Raw genomic sequence first — 16,998 nt, forward strand, 5'->3', positions numbered from 1 at the left:
GCACAAAGAGTGGACCCCTGAGTGAGGGTTAGAGGGTATGAGAATACAGCAGTTGGTAGTGCCCAGATCCTACCATCTGGCACTTCTAGCCATAGCCCATGATATTTCCTTTCCAGATCATATGGGCATAAAACGTACAAAGAGGCATATCATGCAGAAATTTTATTGGCCTGGGAATTCCAGAGATGTACTGCAGGAGTTGTGAGCAGTGCCAAAAGGTAGGCAGGAGACAAGGTGAGAACTCATTTGATGCCTTCGCCTGTGATTGAGAAGCCATTTAAGCAGGTAGCTTTGAATATTGTGGGGCCTCTGAGTACCTCAAGTTCCACAGGGAAAAAGTATATCCTAGTGGTAGTAGATTATGCTACCAAATACCCTGAGGCAGTGGGTCTGTCCTCCATTGAGGCAGAAAAGATGGCAATTGCTTTGTTAGAGATTTTCAGCAGGGTAGGTTTTCCAAATGAAATACTGACTGACAGAGGTGCCAATTTATGTCAGACCTGCTGGCTTGTCTGTGGAAGTACTGTGGGGTGCAGCACCTAAAGACAACCCCCTACCACCCCCAGACTAATGGTCTTGTTGAGAGGTTAAACTTTACATTCAAGATGATCCTATGGGCATTTGCAGACCAGTTTAGGAGGGACTGGGACAAATATTTGCCCCATCTGTTGTTTGCTTACAGAGAGGTTCCACAGGAATCCATAGGTTTTTCACCCTTTGAGTTGTGTGGGCATAGGGTGAGGGGACCTCTAGATTTGAATTGAAATGAATAGAAAGGTGAGTGTGAATGTCACAAAGAGCCTTTTGTGGCATATGTCCTAAACCTCAGGACAAGGCGCAGGGAACTCATGGGTTTGGCCCAGGGTAACCTGGCAGAAACCCAACAGCAGAAAAGGAAATGGTATGACAGGAATGATCAAACTTGAGAGTATGCTGTAGGGCAGCAGGCAATGTTTCTAATTCCTGTCAGACACAACAAGCTGCAGGCATCTTGGGAAGGACCCTACAAGGTGGTAAGAAGGTCAGTGATGTTAACTGCTAGACAGGAGGCAGGGGCACAAATTGTACCATGTTAACATGTTGAAACCTTACCATGATAGGGAGGCCGTTGTGCTGACTATTGGCAACAGGAGGAGTCTGAGGGGGATCTATGGCTTCATGGAGCCAGTCTGGGAAATCCAAAATTACTATGGAGGAGCTTAGAGTTGCAGGCATATGATGGCACAGTGCAGCATGGCACTGGGGTCAGCAATGCCAATGCAGCTGAAATCTCAAGACAGGGAATGGGGTAAGGGATTCCCAGATAGGTTCAACCCTCTCAAGCAACATTTCTCAAGGGTCACTTGAAAAACTAGCTTGAGTTCTCATGGGGTGGGAGAAGTGTGACAAACCAAAATCCCGCCAGCCCAGCTAGCTGGAATTTTGTAAATAATTATATGTCATTTGAAAATATTAATATGATTTATATAGAAATGTAACACTACCAGCCCAGCCATCTGGAATTTTGTAAATAATCATATATCATTTGTGAATATTAATATGATCCATAAGCTTGTCTAAGTTAAGAGAACTATATGTTATGTGTATATTAAACTACTGGTGCAGAGGTGTGTGTTGAACTGTATGCTCTGTACTGAGCTTCAAGAATGTAACCACAGTGTACCCTACTGGAAAAGAACAGTTAACTTGCAAACCCTAAGAAAATAAGTTATTTTATTTATTTATTTTACATTTGTTAACCAGGAAATTCTGACTGGGCCAGGTCCATTTTCAGCAGAGGCCCGGGGAGAAAAGCTCCAGCATCAAGTTATACAAATACAGTACATCCAGCATAATACACAAAACAGGTTACATCATGTATGCTGAGCATAGTAAAATAACAAGAAATTAATAAAAACACTCCAGGTAAAAGAAGATATAGAACATAGGTAAAAGATAATGTCAGTTACAGTACATCCAGCATAATACACAAAACAGGTTTTATCATATATGCTGAGCACAGTAGTATAACAAGAAATTAATAAAACACTCCAGGTAAAAGAAGATATAGAACATGGGTAAAAAGATATACATTGGTAAGAGAAGAAAATATATCAAGTAAGATTCTACAGTTAAAAGTACCTTTCAGATGACCAAGCCTACAGGAGATCAGAGATCCAGCATGTGATCAGAGAGGAGTTTGGGGAGATAATAATAGTATGAGTATGATTATGGGATACAAGGGCATAACCAGGTACTAAGAAGGTGCAATTTGAGAGAGTTTTTGAATATGGATGTGGAGGGGGCAGTGGACACATATAGGGGAAGAGAGTTCCAATTTCTGGCAACGGTGTGGGAATAGAGCGCTTTCCCTGCATTATTGTTAGCCTTGGTGATGGAGAGGAGAGATGTTTCACTGGATCTTAGGTATCGGTTTGCAGTATAGACAGTAAGTAGGTTGGATAATGAGGGTTTTTTTTTTTTTTTAGGATATTTGAGAATATTGTAGGCTGTGCCCAGCTGGTGATAGTTAAGTAGCTGTGATAGCTCAAGCCATTTAGCCATTTTAGTTCTTTTAGTGCAGCACAGTGATGGGTTCTATAGGTTGAGTTAGTAGCAAACTTGTCTATTTTATTGTAGCATGATCCTAGTTTGTCTAGGTCACATTGTCTGATTTGGGTAAAGATTGGTGCTGCATATAATAGAGTTGAGAGGAGGTGGCTTTGTGCAAGAGTGACTCTTGCTTTTTCTGAGAGAAAGGACTTATGCCTGTATAGGGAGCCTAGTTTTTGTGTACTATTTTTATGGTATGTGAGATGTGTGACGTGAACATCAAAGTGGAGATTATTGTCTATTTGGATGCCCAGAAGTTTGGTGTGGTTAGAAGGGGAGATGGTGCTGCCATCCTTAGATGTTATGGTAAAGGAGAGTTTTTTTTTGATTATTAGGGGTAAATAGTAGCAGTTTTGTCTTTTTGGGATTTAGAATTAGTTGGATACCTGATATCCATTTTTCTACTGAGATAAAGATATCTTGAGTGAGTGTATGTAGGGTGGTGGGAGATGAGGCGGAGCAGATCAGGGTTGAATCATTCGCATATTGTATGAGTGTGGAATGTTATGTAGAGCATTTGAGGTTATTTATGAAAACAGAAAATAATAGTGGGCCCAGTATAGAGCCCTGTGGGCCTCCTATGGTGGTTGGAAGTTCTGTAGACAGAGTTCCTTTCCAATGGACTGATTGTTGCCTGTCAGATAGGTAGCTTCTGAACCAGGCTATAGTAGAGGAGGTGAAGGATAATGATGTTAGTGAGTCTAGTATAATGGAGTGGGAGACCATATCAAATGCTTTTGTGAGGTCTAGGAAAATGGCTGATACATATTTGTTATCATTCCTGTGAAGGTTTATATAATTAGTGAAGGATAGAAGGGCTGTGGTAGTGCTGTAATGTGGACAGAAACCGCGTTGTGTGTGGTTGTGTTTGTTAAGAAATGTCATCACTTGCAAGTGGATGCATTTCTCAAGAATTTTGGATAAGGGGCAAAAGATGGCATTAGGTTGGTAGATGGAGAATTAATAAGAATTACCTCCTTTATGGAGGGGAATGATATGAAATACTTTTCAGAGTTTGGGTATGTAGGATTCTAGTATGGAGCGGTTGAGAAGGATGGAGACAGGATATGATAGGGAGTCACTAGCCATTTTTAGGTATGCAGCAGGTATGTTATCAGTTGCCAGTGTGGTTGGCTTTAGTTTTAGGAGGAGTTTTCTGATAGTTGAGGTGGGCACTGGTGATAGGCTGAAAGAGGGGGTGGTGTGCGATAGGTTAGGTTGTGACTGAGGTAGACTGTTTTTGGTTATTTGACTGGACAGGGCTAAGATGGATTTAGTAAAATGGTTATTAAATTTGAGAAGCTATGTCTATGGTATTGTTAGTAGAGCTGGGTGCTGGAGTTGCGGTTTTGCCTAGCTTTAGTAGGGAGTTAATGGCATGCCAGAATGTTTGTGGATTACTTGAATATTTCCTTTGGGTGCTAATAAAATAGTTTTGTTTGTTTATTTTGGATTCAGCCTTGGCCTTGTTTCTAAGCTGTTGATAGTATTGCCTGGAGCTAGGGGTTTTGTCAGTTTTCCAGATTTTCCAGGCTTTATCTCTAGCTCTTAGTAAGGCTCTGGTGTCCCTATTTAGGCAGGGTGAGTAGTTGGCTTTAACTCTGATCTTTCTGCTGGGAGCTAGACTGTTAAGGATGTTAGAGAAGGTAGTATTGAAGTAGTCTACTGCCTGGTCTATCCCAAGTGTCCATAATGGTTCCCAGTTGCAGTGGCTTAGTACAATATTTAGGTATCGTGGGGTAAGGTTACGGTCATCTCATACGAATTTGTAGACTACTGGTTTGGGGTGATTGGAGTGTTTGTGGAGTAGGAAGGTGGGAAGATGATCACATAGGTCATCTGGGAGACAGCCTACTGTATAGTTTTGTTTGGGATAGTTGGTTAGTGTCCAGTCCAGTATGGATTCTCTCTTTGTTTTCTCATCTATTCTAGTTGGTTCTTCAACTAGTTTGGAGAACCCATATAGACTGATATGTGTAGAGAGGCTGCTGGAGTTACAGGCTGCCCAGTCAGTGTTAAGGTCTCCTAGTAGGATTGTTTCCTGAGGTAGATTGTCCTTTGTCCAGTGTAGGATGTCTTCTATTATGATTGAGTTTTGCCTGGAGGTATGTAGGAGCATATTATATTGATCTTCTTAGTGTTTCTTATGGACAGGACAGAAAATAGGACTTCAGCATTTTGAAAAGTGGGTGGTGTGGTGTGCAGGAGCTGGAGGTTAAGGGTGTTTTTAAAGAGAATGGCTACTCCTCCTCCTTTCCTTTTTGTTCTATCAGATCTAAGTGTATTATACCCTGGGGGAAGAAAGTCTTCATCTTGGATACTGGATTTAAGCCAGGTCTCTGTAATGGCGAGTATATCAGGGTTGTAGTGGGCTATGAATGCATGAAGGTCTGTTATCTTGTTGGTAAAACTTCTTATGTTGAGATTTAGGATTAGCAGGTCTTGTCTGGCTGAGAGGGGACCTGGATTTGGGTGAATGTCACCAGAGGTTAGCAGAGTTTGTAGGAGTGTCAGTATGTGTTTTTTAATATTAATTTTTGTGAGCTTGGTCTATAAGAGTTTTTCTTAGTGTGGTGAAATGGTGTCATTTTTGTTAGTGAGTAATATGTAGTTATACAATTTATGATTGTAGGGTGGATGTAAAAGTTTGAGTGGGTTTGAGAGGGTGGGCTAGTGTGGGTAGTGTGATAGGAGTAGTTGTGCAGCGGTAGGTCTGTTTGTAAGGAAATTAGGAAGGTTAGCAATAGTAGAGCTAGTGATAGGGATGTGAGTGTGGGTAGCATGATACTACTTTGGGTGAGTAGTAAAACTAGGATTCCTGGTTGGTTGTATGTGAGGGTAGAGGTGTGTTGTCTTGGAATGTGTTTTTGGGAGTGGGATCGGTGTGGGATGTAATTGGATTGGAGGGTGAGGGGAGGTAGGATGAGTGTGTTGGGCTAGTTGTTAGGGAATTAGGGGTTGGACTACTGGTCAGGTGATTAGGGATTAGAATAAAAGTAGAAGTAGTGGGGACGGGTGAGAATAGGAGGCAGGAAGGGGAGCGGAGCAAGCCCGAGCACAGCGAGCAAAGCAGGCTAACACTGACTCCAAGTGTTTCTTTAGGCTTTGGTAAGTATGTAGTGTTAGCTTAAATGGTTATATGTTAAACTGAAATTTTAACTGTAATTTAAACTGTATGTGTAAGTTAATTGTTTTATGATTGTCTTTATCTCAGTTTCACTGAAGGAGACAGGATGTCTATATCTAGAGGTTTCTTTGTATTGTCTTGAAACAGAAATAATTACTAGGTTTAAAATGTAAAAATATTTAACTGTTTTACAATGTCCAGTTCTACGTAAAAACCGAAAAGCAATTCCCCTGGAGATGGAATCAAGATGCTGCAAGTCAATGTGAAAGTATAAAATATAACTTCTCTTTATTACACGTTGTTAAGCGCTTTCATCTAACTGTACTTAGACTTCTTCAGAACAAATGACTGCCCTTAGGCATACAATATATAAAAGGTGTCATCATCACCTAATTAAATAATTACTCAATTTCAAAACATTTAAAGTGCTAGTGCAAATACTCATCCTATTCTCTATTACCCTTAAACAAACATTTGTAAGTCTGGTTAAAAAGACAACCACATAATATACTAACTTCTTAAAAAACGTATACACATATTTATGATTTATGCATTTTTTTAAAAATAAAAAATGTGGATATTTTTTTAAAAAAACACTAATTTCTATGTAAATGTACCTATAATGCTTGTGTGCCCCTAACATGATGTGTAAATTCATGGTCCATACTGATAATGTCAAGCTTCTGGGACAAATTGGTCAATATGCAATAACCTAATATATATTGTAAATTTGTCTACCCTTCCTGTCAGTCTAAACACTGTTTGCCAAAATTGGCTTGACTGAAATGTGATCATTTAATCCTGGTAGGGTAGATGCATTTAATTTTATTTGCCATCTAGTTTCTAACTCTCCCAGTTTTTTACTTACGTTCCCTCCTCTGGGGTTCACTGAGACTATATCTAATATGGCAAAGTAAAACAATTTGCAACTATTGCTTTCTTGCAAATGTCTCCACAAGGCATTTTTTGCATCTTTTTTCTTAATGCAGTAGTAGTGGTCATATATCCTTTGCCTGAGACTCCTATCGGTCTTTCCTACATAGTAACATTGGCAATCAGCACACTTAGCTAGATAGACTAAATGGGTAGTCCTACAATTCCCTTTCTTGAAACATATCTCTGTCTTGGTAACATTTTCCAATTTTATGCTATTCTCTAAGCATATATACTTGCACTGATTACATGTGCCACATTTTGTTGTACCTGTCTTAACTCTTTCATTATTGTTTATTTGTATTTTTCTTTCTAATTCCCATTTTAAATTGTTCCCATTTCTGGATACAAATCTGGGTGTGTCTCCTACTGTTTCTATAATTTTTCTGTCCATTTTTAATATGTTCCAGTTGTTACTAATAATTCTTTTAATATTTGTAGTCCAAGGGGTATGTTGTAAAATACAGGCCCTAGTATACTCAACATCTGTCACTCTGTTAGCAGCTGCCATATTATATGTTTTCACCAAAGGACCTTTTCCTAATAAGGGTACATATTTATTACCCCATTCTTTCAAAACATAACTGGTCTCATCCTTCACTAACCATCTAGGATATCCTCTTTGGATAAACATGTCCCCTATAAACTGCAATTCACTAACTAAATCATCAAATTCAGATGTCATCCTAGCAGCCCTAATGCATTGTCCCTTGATTATCCTCTTTTTTGTGTAGTGGGATGGGAACTACTATATTCTAAATAGCCATTACTAAACGTCTCTTTCCTATATACCTTACTTTTTATTTTCCCTTGATCCACAATAATAAGGGTGTCTAAATAGGCTATAGTATACATTTCCACATTATATGTGAATTTCAATTCATTACTCTTTAAATTCAGGTCACTCATAAATAAATCCAATTCTTCTCTATTCCCCTTCCAGATCAGAAAAATGTCGTCCAAAAAGCGGTAATAACATGAAACTTCCTGAAATCTACTATTGCTGAATATATGTTCTTCTTCCCAATCACATAAATAAATATTGGCAAAAATGGGGGCACACGCTGCCCCCATTGCTACTCCTTTTGTTTGAATATAGTATTCTCCTTCAAACATTATGTAATTGTGTTTCAGTACTAGTTCCATGAATTCTCCTGTAAGTTGTATTTTGTCCCTTGAAAAAATACCTGATTTTTCCATAGACCTTTCCAGTCTAAGCAGTCCATCCTCTTGTGGAATGCTTGAGAATAAGTCTACCACATCTATAGTCACTAGAAGAGCCCCAGGTGTTAACATATCTTGCTTTAATCTCCCTAAAAAGTCCCAAGAGTCTATAATTACATGTTTGTAGGACTTGTATAGGGGTTTAAGCCAACCATCCACTACCTTGCCAAAATTAAAGGTTTTAGCCTTATTACCTGATATTATAGATCTAAAAGGGGGGTCAATTAAATCCTTGTGGATCTTGGGAATACCCACCATAGTACTTATAATAGGAGAATCCACCTTCAAATAATCATATAACTCTCCACTTATTCTTTCATCTATCAACAAGTCTTCTAAATATAAGTTGATTTTATTATATCCGATGTTCACTTCATTTTTTGAGGAGGTTTCGTACTTGCCAGAATTCAGTAGGATTTCATTGATTTTATTCTTATATTCTTCTTGCCCATATAGTACTATTCCTCCCCCTTTGTCTGGTTTCATTATTCTTACCATTTTATTTTGCTGAAATTCTTTTAATGCTGTGGACTCAGGGATGGTCAAATTATATCTAATTTTAGTGTGGTTAATTTTGTTGCTATATTTGTATAATTCCTCAGTGACCATTTTTTCATATAACCCTAGTACACTATTGAGTGGTGGGGTATAAGTACTTTTCTTTTTAAACATAGACTTACTTGTAATGTTGGTCTTCTCTTTGTCAAATATTATAGCAAGATTTAATTTCCTTAAATATTTTTTGAAGTCTATAATGAAATCCTCTACCTTAAATCTTTTTACTGGCACGTACTTCATTCCTTTGCTGAACAAAGTGAAGTGTTCTTTCTTTACTTCTATTTGTGTGTAGTTGTGTATATAAAACTGGTTGAATTCACTGGTTATGTCATTAATCTTCACTATCCTTTCTTTGCTTGTGTTAAATCCTATCTTGTGTGCCCCTCCCCAATTAACCTTCTTGGTTGTGGGTAGTGGAATTCCCTCTTTCCAGTCTGATTTATTCCTCTGTATACACTGTTCTTCCCTTTCTGTTCTCCTAAAAAATCATTACCATCACATGAATTATCAAAATTATTATTATCAAATCTCTCTCTAAATTTATTGTCTCTGTGTTGGTAATCATAATGAGTGTGTGTACTTCCCTTTCTACCTGTTGTACTTCTTAAATGTGTCTTGCCTTTTTTGCTATCTTTTTTGTCCCATCTATATGCTTGCCCCTTATTATATTGTTCTAAATCCCTCTGATATTTTTTACACTTTCTTTCAAATTGTATGTCCATTTGTCTCTGAACCCAATTGTATTGTGAATTTATACAATACTCATATTCCTCATATAACACATCATTGACTATAACATCATTTAGTTTATCTAGTTCACTCATAAGCATACATATCTTTTTGTCATTACATTGTACAATAAATCGCATAAATGCAGTTCCAAAACCATCAAACAGTTTCAAACATTCCTTTTTAGTGTCAAAGTCCAAGTCAATACCCATAGGGTATTTGAAAAAACGAAGTCCCATAGGGACTATACAAGTGTCTATGCATCTCATTAGATAACTGTTCTCCAGTTGTAGATTTTTACATTTTTTCAGTTTACTACCAAATTCAAACATTTTACTACCAAATTCAAACATTAAGTTTTTTAGATTCTTATCAGTGTTCGATAAATTACCGCCTCTACCTTCAGTCTGGGCATCCGCTTTGTCCAGTCCTCTGAAGTCAAAATTAGACTCAATAAAGTTCTTGTAGCACTGTTCAATTACCCGCCACATCTTTTTTAGCGTTTGTAAAGTTTGAATTGGTACCTGCATAGTGGACGTTTCCGGCCATAGTGTAAGTCTTTTTAGGTGACATCCTGTCCAGTTCTAGTCAAATTTCTGAGAGATATGTACTTCTCACACAGAGATGCTAAAAATTCTTTTGGTATCGGTTAGCCTGGGAACTGAAGGCAGGTGACAAATAGTGATGTCATCCAGCTGACCCAGCAGTATTGTTTTGATATTAATTTGGGAACTCTCTCAGAGACTGTGCATTTTGTATTTGTGCTTGGACCTGGATACATCCATCTTCAGCACTTCTCATCTGCATTAGCCTTGCTCTGTAAGTAAGTTATTTAGAATACAGTCTCTTTTAGAGATAGTTAGGAATATACTGAAGATTAGTTTAGATGTTTTCTATATTTATTTGAGACTGCCCTGCAATGTTGTTTTAAAATATTTCCTATGATTCTGAACTCTGTTGTCACTATGTTGAGTTATTGAGTATTGTCATTTTTTTTTTTATTATTTATTATTAAATATATTTAAACCTTTTAATTGTGGCTGGTTTGTTTAGAGATATTTAAGCTCTTAGTGTACTTGCATATGTATTTGGTGACACTGTATAGGCCACTCCTAAATAGCCTTAAAAGTTTTGGTCACTCTTACCATTTATATAACAGTGACATTACACAGTAAGATTGGTCACCCTTTGGAAAGGGCCTTAGAATAGCTGGTAAGGGATTCTGGTGGCAGTGATAACTACCTTATGGTCTGGGCAGAAGGAGGCATAGCTAGTAAACCTGTGTTAGCCTTCTCCAGGTGTGTGTTTGTGTATAAATCAAATCTCAAAGTGTGTGTGTGTGTGTGTGTGTGTGTGTGTGTGTGTGTGTGTGTGTGTGTGTGTGTGTGTGTGTGTGTGTGTGTGTGTGTGAGCTACTTGGGCAGGGACATGGAGCACTGGTTGGACAGAGAAAGTGCCGGGAGGACTTGGCTTGGAACCCTGGCTAATGACTTAACTCTATAGCTGTGGCAGTGGGGAGTCTTATTGTGGATCTGGAGAAAGAGGAAGAAATGAGTCCCAGACTGACTGTGATCTCTGTGTGCTCTTAAAGGAAAATGTACTTTACTGTGTGTGTACTTGTCTTCCTCCCAATGTGGATGTCCTTCACTGGTGCTACTGGTGAAGATTGAGGCTCCTTGATTATGGGCCAGTGCAGGGACATCACACTGCTTACCATAGCTGATGCCTAAATTGGTTGGTGTATGCAACTCTTCCATATTAAGCACCAGGAAAAGTCTGTGATATTGCCCACAACTCCATTCCTGGGTGAGTTTGAGGTGGAAACACCCAGCATGTTTTAGAGGTGAAAAGAGCCTCACAGAGACACAGGGAGAACACACACACACTCTCTATACAGGTATTGGCTGGAGGTCTGGGTTGAACTTTGTACCTTGTGCATGATAAGCAAATAAATTAACCACTATGGAACACAGATCACCTGGGTCAAAGTCAGGATTTTGCCCCCCCCCCCCCCCCATCACAGAACCAATAGATTTCATTTGTTAGTCATAGTTTTATATTTAACACATGTGATCTATACATGCATTTGGCATGTAATCTGTTCATTTATATGTGTGGTCCATGTGTACTTTATATAATTTGCAGATCTAATTGAATGTCTGTTAGGCCTGCCAATGAACTGTTTTCCACATTACTTATTCAGTCTGTCATCACACTAATGTTGCATATTGTGAACTATGTTTATGTATCTCAGCTGCTGTTTATAAAAACTACATTGCTTATTGGTGCAGCTCTTTAGACATTTTCATTGTATAAAGCTGTATTCTGATTTATTTTAGATTACCACCTACTACAGTTAGAAAAAGCACCATTTTTGTCCCTAAAAATATTCAGTGAGTTATGCAAATAAGCTAAGAGCCCTACCATTTTTTTAGATCTTACAGTGGATATAAAAAGTTTACACACCCCTGTTAAAATGCCAGGTTTTTGTGATATAAATAAAAAATGAGACCACAATAAATCATTTCAAAACTTTTCCCACCTTTAATGTGACCTATAACCGGTACAATTCAATTGAAAAACAAACAAATGTTAGAGGAAAAATATAAAAAATAAAAAAACATACAATACGCTGGTTGCATAAGTGGGCACACCCTTAAACTAATGCTTTGTTGTGTGTGCACAGCCTTAAACCAATACTTTGTTGTAAAAGGAGTGTGTAAACTTTTTATATCCACTGTATATATTACTTACAACTGGCTTATCATTATCTTTCCATGCATTGCAGGACCATTATTGTTTGTTATTCCTAAATAAAAGTTTTCAATCAGTAAGCACATCTTCCCTTAAAAGTCACTAACTACATCAACAAAACAGAGATGTGCTTATCACAAATGGTGGCATTATAACCCCGGTATTCATAGTCATTAACACAAATGCATTAGGGAATTTGGGGGTAAGTGCAGACAGCTGTAGTTAATCCGAGATTCATAGAGGCCATTTATGCCAGTTTGTGGTGCCTTCAAATTTAGTTATGCAAATGAGCAGATAATGAGATGGTAATGAGAAGTGACATAAATTATGTTATGCTAATCAAGCCTATTTTACATGAATTTCAATTCATAGTCAGTTTTTGCTGGTTTGGGTGGCCATGGTGGTGCAGTGGTTAGCGTTGCCACCTCACAGCAAGAGGTTCTCTGGTTTGATTCTCAGCTTGGATGCCTTCTGTGTGTAGTCTTGTGGTCATGTGGGTTTCCTCTGGGTACTCCGGTTTCCTCCCACATTCCAAACACATGCTGTAGGTGGATTGGATACTCTAAATTGGCTGTGTGTCTGTGTGTGTGTATGTGTGTGTGGAGACACTGGTGTAGATATACAGGTTTGTTCATGGTGTATAAGCTTACGGGGAAAGAATGACTCTTACCATGAAGCCTGCCTTCATTTTCATTAGATGTTGATGTACAAGGCTGACCTAATAATAATAATGAATTGTGACGTGTTTAATTACAGCACTGTTTGTTACATTCAGTGTTAAACATTTAAAAGTTGTATTCTTTAAACCAACCTTCATATGAAGGTAAATGCTGCTGCAGGCATTGGTTGGTTGGAACAGTGTCCACACCACCTCTAATTATTCCAGTTGCACCATCCTCTGTATCATAGTCATCCCCATGGATAGATAGAATGTATTCATAGATTGCTACTAGGCTAATGACCCGGAGGACTTTCTAAGCCTAGGAAAGTTTTTCCAAAAGGATAATGATGTCCTGTATCCAAATAGGACATTGAGAGCCCGGCATTTATAAATTGTCTCTGTCCATAAGGGACATGGGTGCCAGGCCCAGTGTAATTTCCTATTCCCCATCCACTGGTCTAGGTTGTGCTTAAACTGGGTAATAGATTAACTCAGCTTCACATAGCTGGGAAGTCTGTTCCATAGGAAGAGCAGTCCCTGGGACACATATCTGTCTCTCTAGCATGTTCTGTTTAAGTCACAGGCCATATTTAGGTCCCTGGAATGGGTAGCCCTAGTCCTGTTTCATTTACTGATATGCAGCAAGTTCATTAGGTTTCAGTCTTGGATTGCTCTCTAGGCCAGGTATAAGACTCCCCTAAGAAGTCTATACGATACGGAGTATAGTGACAGGCACTTTAGCCAGTCTGTGTATGGCACATGCTGGAGCCCCTTGATCTTGTTTGTTAGAAACCTCTGATGCTCTCTAACTGATGCAGGCAATTAGTACAGTAGATGCTGAATGGGGCATTATACTTAATTATGGGGTGGATAAATGCCGAGTATAGAGGGGTTATAACTTCTTTTGCTCTCAAGGCAATGCCTTTACTAATCAAGTGTGCTACGTAGAAAGATTTCCTTACTACAGTAGACACGTGGTGATCGAAGTTAATGCCACAGTCATCTTCTCATTCCACGTCCCTTACCACTTCATGGGTACTTAGGGTATTGTTGCTGATTCGTTAATGTGAAGGGGCATTGTTTGTGCTAAAGGGAATTATGATGTATTTCTTTGCATTTAGTTTGAGACCATGACTAATACACCAGTCGTTGGTCTGTGTGAGACTCTCCTGGAGTATACTGACATAATTTGGGGATTTAATGATTGCACCTAGTTTGCAGCCATCTGCAAACTTGGTCAGCTACAACATCTTAGTTTTGTCCTGAACTTCTGAGAAGCATATACCAAACAGCAGGGGACCCGGCATTGACCCCTGTAGTACCCTGTTGGTAACAGGTCTGCTGATTGATTTTGATTCACCCACTTTTATAGTGTGTGTCCGGTTTGTGAGCCAGTTGTCAACCCATCTTACAATGAAGGGGTTTACAATCAGTTTTCTATGTTTATCAGTAATGCCTGAATGTGGGATTTTGTCAAAAGCCTTTGCCAAGTCAAGATATGCTGTGTGCACAGATGTGCCCTCATCAGTGGCCTTGGTCACACTTTCAAGTAAATCCACCAGATTTAACAGACAGGATCTGCCCTTCCCTAAGCCACATTGGGTAGGTTCCAGAGTTTGGAGGTCACCCATGTCTTTATTTATAAGGTCCATAATGGTACGTTCCATGGCCTTACAGTTGAGGCTGGTCAGGTTTATGGGTCTGTAATTCACTGGATCTGTTGCTAGGGCAACTTTGTGGAGGAGAATAATTGTAGTTGTTTTCCATTCTGCAGGAACAAAGCCTGTGGTTTGGCTATGATTGAAAAGGGTACTTAGTGGTGATGGTAGTTCATATTTTAGCCTGTTTAGAAGACAGCCTAGGATGTCACCTGGTCCCATAGAGGCTGTGTTTTTTTACTTGGACAGGGCTTTGAGGACCTGCTCTTCAGATATGTAGGATGGGGGAAGTTTGGAGTAAAGGTTTGTTGTAAGTTAGGAGGGGCTGAGCGAGTGAAAGTTTGCCAAACCTATCCTTTAGCAGGTTTGCTATCTCTATGGAATCAGTGTGTGTGATACCATTGGCTAATAGTTCTGCACATGCTTGGAGCCTATGTTTTAGGTTACATATACAGCTGTAAACGGCCTTATGGTTATCTTTGGCTGTACTTGTTAGTTTCTGTTAAAGGAGCCCCTGGTGGATTTGTCAAATTGTCTTATTTGCTTTTTGAGGCTGAGAAGAGTGCTTTTCCATTGTTGGGGCCTTGCATTTCTATTCTTGGACAGCAACTTTTTGCATTTATTGTAAAGTTTGTTGATGCTGGATGTCCACCATGGCAGCTTGTATTACTTGGGACTCTGGCTTTGATTCTTTCTGGTACAGCCAAGTTTATATATTCATGCAAGTGATTATACAGGGCTTTAGTGTAAGCTTCGGCATAGTTACCACTTCCAGTTTGGGGTGGGGCTTGGAATGCAGTTATACCTTCACCTAGGAGGGTATAATTTGCCTTGGTGAAGTTTTTAGTCTGATTTCACCCTTTGTGAGTTCTGGTGTTAGTGCCAGCTTGAAGGTGACTGATTTGATGGTCACTTTTAAGTAATGAGGGTCCAACAGTTGCAGCAGTGCACCTGTTTGACATGCTGGTGAGGACCAGATCTAGAACATTTGTTCCTCTTGTCAGAGTATGTACAGTTTGTTCCAGGGCATTTGAATTAACAAAGTCAAGGAACTTCTCCGCTAGCAAGTTAGGGCTAGTACACGTTTTCCAGCTGATGGTGGGATAATTGAAAGCCTCCATAATTAGTGTGTTTCGTAAAATTTGGATTGTCTCTAGTTTGGTCAAGTAAGCTTTGTAGGCACTGTGACCCATGGATGGGGATCTATAAATTAGCTTGTCTGGGTTCCCTTACCAAATAGAAGTTTGACATATGTCATAAGTGCTGCCACAAATATACAATTTTCTTCATGGCTAAAGTTATCATGTCTATGCCTGGATCCCTTATTCTCCATCTGTACTATACAGACAAAAAAATGGGGGGCTACAGGCAACTGCCACAGTACTGTCTGGATGACATCAGCAGTTAAACCATAAGCCAAAGGCCTGGTATGCATGCTATCAACACAAATACATAAATTAGCAAACAGAAATATAATTTTAAAATGCACCATGACTTTAGCTTATTCAATACTGATGAAAGTAATTCCACCTACATTAAATTGCAGTACTGTCTACCACTGCCAAGTGTTCCTCCCTCACTGACAGCAGTAGAACAACACGTTCACTACACATCTGTTTTTCTGTGTTCTGTACAGGACACATTCTCAACTGCAATAACAAGTTCTCAGATGTATGGACAATACCTAAGTTCTGTAATGATGTATTGTTCATTTATTACAATTTCAATGAACAGCATCAGATGTCAAACAACTTGCAAGCACTTCATCATAATTAACAAGTCATGCAATGTTATGTTTAAATGCACATTACAGCTAACCTTTAAAACATTATGGCAGCAACTGTTAATTAGCTAATAACTATTAATTGATTTATAAACTTTTTTCTTACTTTTTGATGCCTGTGGTGTCCTTAGTAATTTGCCAACCACCTTGGCTATTCGTGAATCAATATCATGCAACTAGACCTTGCAGCATAACTTCAGTCCAGTTTACACATTTGGTATGCAAATTAGTCTAGTTTATATGCATGTCTATGAATAATAGTAAAATGTAAATGTGCTATGAAGTACACTGGCATATTCTGGATTTTTGCCGATTGTCAATAAGCATCACACACTACATGAACAGATATGAAAATCCATGAATACACTGCAGATGTTTACTAACTCTGAAGCAGCCTGCAGCAATGCCAATTTGTCCACAGACATGCACTGCTTGGCCTAAAAAGACTATAAGAATATACTGGTAAAATTCAAAATGGAGTCATCCGAATGTCAGGTTGTAATGAATCTGAAGGTTAATCCCTGGCCATCCAAGTCTGTATGTTACACAATAACAAGACATACATATCAAAATATCCTAGAAATACTGCATCACATTAGTACTGATATTTCTTTCTCCACTACCTATTAAAAAAGTAAAAAAGGAGCAGGTCCTACTTCACTGCATGAAACCAAATGCTCCTAAATTCAGACAAAGGAAAAATTGTTAATGTTATGAATAGATATTACTGGCAATGATTATTGTTAAAGATAAACTTAAAAATTATCCATTAGTAATTGTATGGTCTGGTAACTGTTTCCATTAAGAAAACAACGTGTGAGACAAAGTAGTTTTGGTTACACCAACCTTGCCAGTGTTATTAATACTTGGTCTAACGAGCATTATATTTTCTAACTAGACTTACTATATCTACCCTCATAAAATCCTATGTATACCTAGCTAGTGTTAGTTACCTCTTCTGCTGAACACTTTCCCCTTC

Source organism: Protopterus annectens, chromosome 12.part0 (genome assembly GCF_019279795.1).
Source record: "Protopterus annectens isolate FY-2018-M chromosome 12.part0, PAN1.0, whole genome shotgun sequence".
In the NCBI taxonomy this organism is placed as follows: domain Eukaryota; kingdom Metazoa; phylum Chordata; order Ceratodontiformes; family Protopteridae; genus Protopterus; species Protopterus annectens.